The 10,395-nt window shown below is 37.1% G+C and overlaps 1 pseudogene; it reads left to right on the forward strand.

Moving 5' to 3' along the window:
- Nucleotides 1-10,039, forward strand: LOC100590501 (annotated as a pseudogene).
- The last annotated feature ends 356 nt before the right edge of the window (nucleotides 10,040-10,395 follow it).

Below are 10,395 nucleotides of genomic sequence, written 5' to 3' on the forward strand. Positions count from 1 at the left end.
ATGCATGATGAAAACCTAAGTGGTGGGTCTCTTTGTGGTTAACATAATATTGAGTGATATATGAAGTAGTTGTTCAGAGTAATATTCTTCTGCATTATAGTGAATGAAAAACATTTTTAATTTTAGTTAAAATTAGTAATATATTATTTTACTAATTATATTTCTATGTAATAAAATGCAGTACATTTTAAAATTTTCAGATTACATGTAAACTTAGTTTTATAATTAAACTTTAACATATTATGATCATTATGCATTCAATGATGCATTATGATGCCACTAAGTTTAACCTATCTACCTTACTCAAGAATGTAGTTAAAAGATGGTTACAGTGTGCAATTTGGTAACATAATGAACTAACATCTCTTTTGCCAGTGGCTTTAAACTGCAAATAGGTTAAAGAATATTGTTCTTGTAGGTTAAATTTTTATTCTTTTTTTGTTATATGAGCTTATTTTTTAAAATTTTTGTGGGTACATTGTGTATATATTTATGCCATATATAGAATATTTTGATACAGGCATATAATATGTAACAATCACATCAGGGTAAGTGAAGTATCCATCACCTCCAGCATTTATCCTTTGTATTACAAACCTATTCTACACATTTAGTTATTTTGAAATGTGCAATTGTTATTGGTTACAGTAACCAATTTGCATGGAATGTCTACTTCCATCTGGCCACTTTGGCAAGTGGCAAGATTTTGGTCATAATTTTATTTTATGGTCATAATAAGAATTGTATAGAAGTATTAATAAAATCCATACATTTCTGAATTCTGAATAAACATTTAAAAATTTGTTAATATTTTTCTTTAAACATGTGGCCTCTCTGCCTGCAAACACATACAGACTCTTAATCTTTATTTACATAGAGGTAAATATACACATATACTACTCTAAAGATAAACCTTAGGGGTAAGAAAATTATAAAGCATGTGTATTTTTGTGAATATGAATTTGTACCTGTATTCAGAAGAAAGCAATATTGGAACAAAACAAATCATCTTAATAAGGTAACTAATTGGCTGTGTGCAGTGGCTCATGCCTGTAATCCCATCACTTTGGGAGGCTGAGGCGGGTGGATCACCTGAGGTCAGGAGTTCGAGACCAGCCTGACCAATATGGTGAAACCCCATCTCTACTAAAAATACAAAAATTACCTGGGTGTGGTGGTGTGCACCTCTAGTCCCAGTTACTTAGGAGGCTGAGACAGGAGAATTGCTTGAACCCAAGATGTGGAGGTTGCAGTGAACTGAGATTATGCCACTGCACTCCAGCCTGGGTGAAAGAGTAAGACTCATCTCAAAAAAATAATAATAATAATAAGGTAACTAGTTTACTAGAAAACTGAATACCTCAAAAATGCTGAAAACAAATGTATACTGTCTGCTTTGTGTTAAATTTATTACTTTAATATCTTATGGCTTGTGGTTCAGAATCTTCCCATGCAAATATTTTGTTTTGACTTGCCTGGTACTCATGCTGGACCTACAATTTTCTTTTTTTATAATTTTTTATAGTTTCTGAGGCATTATTATGTGAGCTTGTCAGGGATTATAATGCTTTTATAAAATTTAGTAGTGCACACAAAATAATGTTTAGATGTAATTCCAAAATTAGTGTTATCAAGTTATATTTTATTTTCTTAGAACAATTCATTTGTTCTTTTAATTGGAGAAGTCTATTTAAACCTGCTTTAGTTGTTGTTCTTTTCACTTTTTATAATTGAAATAACTATATTTATTTATTGAGCCAATTTTTGTTTTTCAGGTAAGTACTAAGGATGCTTTATAAGTCATGAGGATGTTTTTATATATAAATACAGCAAACAAACATGACAGTACTTGCTGTGTAACAGATGCTGCATAACAAGCTATAAATATTCCTGCTGAAGTTAGTTTGTAACTTCAAGTCAGAAATGGAAAATATCAGTGGTGAAAAAATAATATTGATTCTTCGTGTTAAGAAGACATTTTTTCCAGGCTACAAAGCTGACTCTTGCTGAATTTAAAGAAAAATTCTGCTTCCTTTATTTTCTAAGCATCTTTTGTTTTATTATGTGTATTCCAGCTACGTATGCATCACAGCCCTTCTCCTTCTTTTTCTGTATTATAGCTATGGTTTTCTCATTGTTGTCTTTATGCCATGACATTTTACATGGTACTTTGTAGGTTTTGATGAGAAAGTTGGTATTTTTTTAATGTACTAAAAAATTAGTTTTAACTGGAGAGTTTGCTTATCAATACAACTTTCAAATCAGTTAATTAAGATAAAATGCATTCAGTATCCACAGGTGAGAGGAATAAGTCAGTTAGTGTTCTTTTTTTCTACTTGTAAAAGAAAAAAATCTTACACAAAATGTGGCAAATATTTGCTAAAATATATCTCAGAAATTTTTAAGAGAGCTAATGGTAAGTAAAATTTTTTAAATTTAATTTTCTATGATATAACACAACTTAACGTTTCATGCAGCATCTTCTATTTTTAAGTGTGAATGTTCAAGTTTGCAAAATAATAAAGTGACCTCTGTGGATTTAAAATTTGGGATAATATTTCTTTTTTATATTGATATTACAATTTGAAAAAATTTCTCAGTCTTATATAATTTTTTTAGTGGGTGAAGTTCAGTCTAGAGTTTCTATTCTTAGTCACATAACTGTAGCCACCTTCTTGATTTTCTCTGGAAAACTTGGAGATCATGGCAGCTTTTGGATTGAAACATATCCTGTTAGTTTGCTCACACACTTGTTTACTGTGTTTGAAGGGTGGCCAGTCATGAGACCAAAGCAACAACTGCCCTTTTGGTGTCTTTTATGCAGTTATTATCTGTAATAAATAAATATTCTGTAAAACATGAATTTTGAAGTGTGTATACATTGTCAAATGTTTAATTCTAGGTAATTAATGCTTTACCTCACATAGTTAACATTTTTTGTGGTGACAGCACGTGACATAGTCTTAGCACTTTTCAAAAATACAAATACATTATTATGAACTATAGCCACCATGCTGTACAAAAAATCTTTTGAAATTATTTCTCCTGTTCAAGTATAATTATGTATTTTTTGACTGGCATTTTTCCAAACCCCGCTTGTAAATACCTTGGTATCTGGTGGTCACCATTTTACTTTCTACTTCGATGAGATTACGTTTTTTTAGGATCCATGTGGAAGTAAAATTATGAAATAATCTTTCTGGGCTGGGTGCAGTGGCTCACATCTGTAATCCCAGCTCTTTGGGAGGCCAAGGCGGGCAGATCACAAAGTCAGGAGTTTGAGACCAGCCTGGCCAATGTGATGAAACCCCGTCTACTAAAAATACAAAAATTAGCTGGGCATGGTGGCGGGCATCTGTAGTCCCAGCTGAGGCAGGAGAATTGCTTAAACCTGGGAGGCGGAGGTTGTAATAAGCCGAGATTGCACCACTGCACTCCAGCCTGGGCAACAGAGCAAGACTCTGTGACAAAAAAAATAATAGTCTTTATGTGCCTGGCTTATTTCAGGTAATGTAATGTACTCCAGGTTAACCCATCTGACTGAAAATAATAGAATTTTCTTTTTTGAAGGTAGGTAGTATTCCATTGTTTAAATATATCATACTTTTTTTTTTTTCTTTTTGAGATGGAGTCTTGCTCTGTAGCCCAGGCTGGAGTGCAGGAGTGCAATCTCGGCTCACTGCAACCTCCCCCCAGCTAACTTTTATATTTTTAGTAGAGATGAGTTTTCACCATATTGGCCAAGCTGGTCTTGAACTCCTGACCTCAAGTGATCCGCCCACCTCGGCCTCCCAAAGTGCTGAGATTACAGGCATGAGCCACTGCACCCAGCCTACTATATTGTCTTTATTTACTCATTTGATGTTGAACTGTTGATTCTATATTTTGACAATTGTAAAGAGTGTTGCAAACAACATAGAAGTGCAAATGTTTTTTTATTCGGATTTTATTTGTTTTGGATATATATCCAATATTACAATTGCTGTATTATATGATAGTTTTATTTTAAATTTTTTGAGACTTCTCTATTTTTTATTTATTTATTTTTGTTTGTTTGTTTTGAGATGGAGTTTCACTCTTGTTGCCAGGCTGGAGTGCAATGGTGTGATCTTGGCTTAAGGTTCAAGCAGTTCTCCTCCCTCAGCCTCCCGAGTAGCTGGGATTACAGGCATGCACTACCACGCTTGACAAATTTTGTATTTTTAGTAGAGACAGGGTTTCTCTATGTTGGTCAGTCTGGTCTCGAGCTCCAGACCTCAGGTGATCCACTTGCCTCGGCCTCCCAAAGTGCTGGGATTACAGGCATGAGCCACCGTGCCTGGCCTATTTTATTTTTTATAATGGCTGTTCTCATTTACATTCAAACCAACAATATGCAAGCATTCTTTTTTCTTTCTTTTTTTTTTTTGAGACGGAGTCTCGCTCTGTTGTCCAGGCTGGAGTGCACTGGCAATCTTGGCTCACTGCAAGCTCCGCCTTCTGAGTTCATGCCATTCTCCTACCTCAGCCTCCTGAGTAGCTGGGACTACAGGCGCCCACCACCACGCCTGGCTAATTTTTTTGTATTTTTAGTAGAGACAGAATTTCACTGTGTTAGCCAGGATGGTCTCAATCACCTAACCTCGTGATCCGCCCACCTTGGCCTCCCAAAGTGCTGGGATTATAGGCGTGAGCCACCACACCAGCCCCCAAGCATTCCTTTATCTTCACACCTTTACTAATTTTTTTTCTTTTTAATAAGAGTTATTCTAACAGAAGTGAGTTGACATCATAGTTTTCTCTTTTTTTTTGCTTTTCTTTTCCTGGTAATTGATATTGAGTCTTTTTTATATCTCTTGCCTATAAGTATGTCTTTTTTGAAAAATAAGCATTCAACTCATTTTTAATATTATTTGTTTTTATTCTATAATTGAGTTTCTTATATCTTTTGATATTAAACCCTTGTCACATGTATAATTTGTACATATTTTCTCCCATTTTTTAGTTTTCTCATCCTGTTGGTTGTATCAGATTCTGTGCAGAACTTTTTAATTTGAAGTAATCTGACTCCTCTATTTTTTCTTTGGTTCCCTGGGATTCTGAGATTAAATTTTAGAAAGTCACTGCCCAGACCAATGTTATGGGGCTTTCACTGTATATTTTTTTATAGTAGTTTCAGAGTTTCAAGGCTTACATTTAGATATCAAATTTATTTTAAGTTGATTTTTATATATGGTGTGAGACGAGGATCTCATTTTATTGTTCTGCCTGTGGCTATAAAGTTTTCTCAACACCATTTATTGAAGATACTGTCATTTCCCTAAAAGATTGTCACCCATTAATATAATCAGCTGTAAGTACATGAATATGTTTCTCATTTCTCTCTTCTGCTCCACTGGCCTGTGTGTCTTTTTTTATTGCTGTACCATACTGTTTTGGTTTCTACAGCTTTGTAGCATATTTCAAAGTCAGGTAGGGTAATGCGTTCAGCCTTTTTTGTTTTGTTTGATTGCTTTTGCTACTCAGGGTCTTCTGTGGTACCATATAAATTTTAGATATATATTTTTAAATTCCTATTAAATTTGTCACTGGTATTTTGATAGAAGTTGCATTATGTTTGTAGATCATTTTGTATAATGCAGATATTTAACAATATTAATGCCAATTCATAAATATTTTCATTTGTGTATTTAATATTCTTTAGATTATAATATAAGGTGTTTCAACTTTTTGGCTACATTTATCTCAAAGTATAGTTACTACAGTTATTGTAGATAGGATTGTTTTTTAATTTTATTTTGAGATAGTTAATTGTTTACAAAAATGCTACTGACTTTTGCATGTGGATTTTTTATTCTGTAAATTTAATGAATTTGTTTATTAGTTTCTAGTAGTTTTTAGTAAAGTCTTAAGCTTTTCTATACTTAAGATTATGTCTTCTACAAATAGTAATAATTTAACTTTTTTTTCCAATCTGGATGCCTTTGATTTTTTTCTCTAATTTCTCTGTCTTGGACATTTCGTACTATGTTTAGCAAGACTGAAGAAAGTGGGCATCCTTGTCTCATTCTAGCTTTCAGAGTAAAAGCTTACAACTTTTCCCTGTTTAGTATGCTGTTTCCCATGCACTTTTTGTTATATGTGGCATTTATTGGCTTCAGGTGCATTTGTCCTATACTTAATTTTTTCAGAGATTTATCATTAGGGAATGTGTCAAACTTTTGTTCTGCATCTATTTAAATGTTAGAGTTGTGAAATCACAACTAACTCCACATAAATACAAAACATCCTCAGAGACTACTATGAACATCTCCACGCATGCAAAGTAAAAAATTTACAGAAAATAGATAAACTCCTGGATACACACAACCTCTCAAGATTGAAACAGAAAGAAGCAAAAACCTTGAACACAGCAAAAATTAATAAAATGTATAATGAAATTATAAATTTAGCAATAGAAATTATACATTATACTATAGAAGAGTAATAGAAATCATACATTAGTAATAGAAATATATACATTGGTAATAGAAAACCCATGAACCATGAATAGCCCTAGATCAGATGAATTCACAACTAAATTCTACCACATATACAAAGATGAGCCAGTACTAATCCTCTGAATGTACTCCAAAAATCAAGGTGGGATTTCTTTCTAACTCTTTATATAAAACCAGTATCACCTTGATACCAAAATCTAGTGAAGACACAACAACGACAAACTATAGGCCAATATTTCGAGTGATCATTAAAACAAAAATTCTCCATAAAATACTGCAAGCTGATTTCATAATCAAATCAAAACGTTATTTTACCACAATCATGGCAGCTTTACATCATGAATGCAAGGATGTTTCATCATATACAAGTCAATAAATGATTCATCAAGTAAAGATGATTAAAAGCAAACATGATTATCACAATAGATACAGAAAAAGCATTAAAAAATCCAATATTTATAAAAATATTCTCAACAAACTAGGTATTAAAGAAACACCTCAAAATAATAAAGCCATCTGTGACAAATCTTCAGCTGAAATGCTGAACAGGCAAAAGCTGGATGAACTCTCCGTATGAATAAAAATAAGACAAGAATATCCACTCTAAACACTCATATTCAACATAGTTCTGGAAGTCCTACCTAGAGCAATTAAACAAGATAACTAAAAGATCTAAATAAGAAAAGAGAAAGTCAAATTATTCTCACAGATGATATAATTCTCTACCTGGGAAACTTTGGAGATGTCACAAAAAGACCTCTAAGCCTAAAAAGACCTCTAAGCCTAAAAAGTGACTTAAGCAAAGTCTCAGGATACAAAATTAACACACAAAAATGAGTAGCATTTCTGTACATGAATAACATTCAAGCTGAGAACAAAATCAAAAACACAGTTCTGGTCTTCGGCAAAGCCTGAGTCCTGTCATCTTGCTGTCCTCCCTGGACAGCATGAGCTCCACCACTCGCTCAAACTTCTTCACCAATTACCAGTCCCTGGGCTCTATCCAGGTGCCTGGCCAGTCAGCAGCGCAGCCATCATCTATGCAGGCATGGGGGGTTCTGGTTCCAGGATCTCCGTGTCGTGCTTCACCAGCTTCTAAGGCGGCATGGGGTTCAGGGGCCTGGCTGCGGGGATAGTCAGGGGTCTGACAGGAATGGGAGGCTTCCAGAACAAGAAGACCATGCAAAGCCTGAACTACTGCCTGGCCTTCTACCTGGACAGAGTGAGGAGCCTGAGGACCAAGAACCAGAAGCACCTGGAGAAGGTGGGACCGCAGGTCAGAGACAAGCCACTACTTCAAGACCATCAAGGACATGAGGGCCCGGATCTTCACAAATACTGTGGACAATGCCCACATCATTCTGCAGATCTACAATGTCCGTCATGGGGAAAAGAGAGAGAGATCAGATTGTTACTGTGTCTATGTAGAAAAGCAAGATATAAGAAACTCCATTTTGATCTGTAGTAAGAAAATTTTTTTCTGCTTTGAGATGCTGTTAACCTGTAACTTTAGCCCCAACCCTGTGCTCACAGAAACATGTGCTGTAATGAATCAAAATTTAATGGATTTAGGGATGTGCAGGATGTGCCTTGTTAACAATATGTTTGCAGGTAGTATGCTTGGTAAAAGTCATCGCCATTCTCCATTCTCCATTAACCAGGGACACAATGCACTGCGGAAAGCCACAGTGACCTCTGCCCAAGAAAGCCTGGGTATTGTCCAAGGTTTCGCCCCACTGATACAGCCTGAGATATGGCCTCTTGGGAAAGGAAAGACCTTACCATCCCCCAGCCCGACACCCATAAAGGGTCTGTGCTGAGAAGGGGTAGTGAAAAAGGGAGGCCTCTTTGCAGTTGAGATGAGAGGAAGGCTTCTGTCTCCTGCTCATCCCTGGGAATAGAATGTCTCAGTGTAAAGCTGGCCATTCCTATTCGTTCTCTTCTGAGATAGGAGACAACTGCCGTGTGGCTGGAGGCAAGATATGCTGGCAGCAATACTGCTCTGTTGCTGTTTGCTACACTGAGATGTTTGGGTAAAGAGAAACATAAATCTAGCCCTACGTGCACATCCAGACACAGTACCTTTCCTTGAACTTATTCATAATACAGATTCCTTTGCTCACATGTTTCCCTGCTGACCTTCTCCCCATCTGTTGCCCCGTTACACTCTCCTCGCTAAGATGGTAAAAATAATGATCAATAAATACTGAGGGAACTCAGAGGCTGGCGCCAGTGTGGGTCCTCTGTATGCTGAGTACCGGTCCCCTGGGCCCACTGTTCTTTCTCTGTACTTTCTTTCTGTGTCTTATTTCTTTTCTCAGTCTCTCATCCCACCTGACAAGAAATACCCACAGGTCCGTGGAGGGGCTGGCCCCCTTCAGTCCGTCTTGCTGCTGATGACTTTAGAGCCAAGTGTGAGACAGAGCTGGCCATGTGCCAGTGTGTGGAGAGCAACATCCATGGGCTTCGCAAAGTCATTGATGACACTAATGTCACTCGGCTGTGGTTGGAGACAGAGATCAAGGCTCTCAGGGAGGAGCTGCTCTTTATGAAGAAGAACCACAAAGAGGAAGTGAAAGGACACAAGGAAGGTTGACAGCACTGGGTTGACCAGGGAGATAGTTGCCCCCAAAGCTCAGGACCTTGCCAAGATCATGCAGACATCCAGGCCCAATACAACGAGCTGGCTCGGAAGAACCAAGAGGAGCTGGACAAGTACCAGTCTCAGCAGATTGAGGAGAGCACTATAGTGGTCGCCACGCAGTCCACCAAGGTTGTAGCTGCTGAGATGATGCTCACGTAGCTTAGATGTATAGTCCAGTCCTTGAAGATTGACCTGGACTCAATGAGAAATCTGAAGGCCAGCTTGGAGAACAGCCTGAGGGAGGTGGAGGCATGTTAAGCCCTGCAGATGGAGCAGATCAACAGGCTCCTGCTGCACCTGGAGTCAGAGCTGGCACAGACCCGGGCAGAGGGGCAGTGCCAGGCCCAGGAGTACAAGGCCCCGCTGAACATCAAAGTCAAGCAGGAGGCTGAGATCGCCACCTACCGCTGCCTGCTGGAAGATGGCGAGGACTTCAATCTTGGTGACGCCCTGGACAGCAGCAACTCCATGCAAACCATCAAAAAGACCACCACCCGCCGGAGAATGGATGGCAAAGTGTTGTCTGAGACCAACGACACCAAATTCTGAGACATTAAGCCAGCAGAAGCAGGGTACTCTTTGGAGAGCAGGAGGCCAATAAAAAGTTCAAGGGTCAAAAAAAAAGTAAAGGCCTTCTGCTGCATCCATGTTGCTGCAAAGAACATCTTTTTCTATGGTTTCTTAGTATTGCACTGTATATAAGTATTTCAGATACTACATGTTCTCACTTATAATTGGGTGCTAAACATTGGGTGAACATGGAAACAATAAATCCTGGGAGTTCTTAAAAAAAATGCCAAGACAAGCATTGAAAAACTACTTATCAGGTATGAGGTACACTACTTGGACAATGGAATTATTAAGTGCCCAAACTTCGACATCATGCAGGATACTTACGTTACAAATCTGCCCATGTACCCCCATGAATCTAAAATAAAAATAATAAAATGCTTTGTGGTATAATGGCATGTTACATTTCTCCAGTTCTGGGTTAATAGTTGAAATTAGGAGTGAAAGACACAGAATTATGTCCGTTTTGGATATAGAGGTGAATGTTTTTATACCAGGTCGCCCCGCATTTTGTGAGCTAACGTCTCTGAAAGCCCTTGGTTTATAGCCCAAAAAGTATCTTATCCCCAAGTATGCAGCTAAAATAAATGGCTACATCTTTATATTGTATTTATTAACTGTACACTAGATTATAATTTGTTACTCTACTCTTTTGGGGAAAGAATGGTTTAATCACATTTCTCTTTTAGAATAAACCATTTT

This window comes from Nomascus leucogenys, chromosome 3, assembly GCF_006542625.1.
Source record: "Nomascus leucogenys isolate Asia chromosome 3, Asia_NLE_v1, whole genome shotgun sequence".
NCBI lineage: Eukaryota > Metazoa > Chordata > Mammalia > Primates > Hylobatidae > Nomascus > Nomascus leucogenys.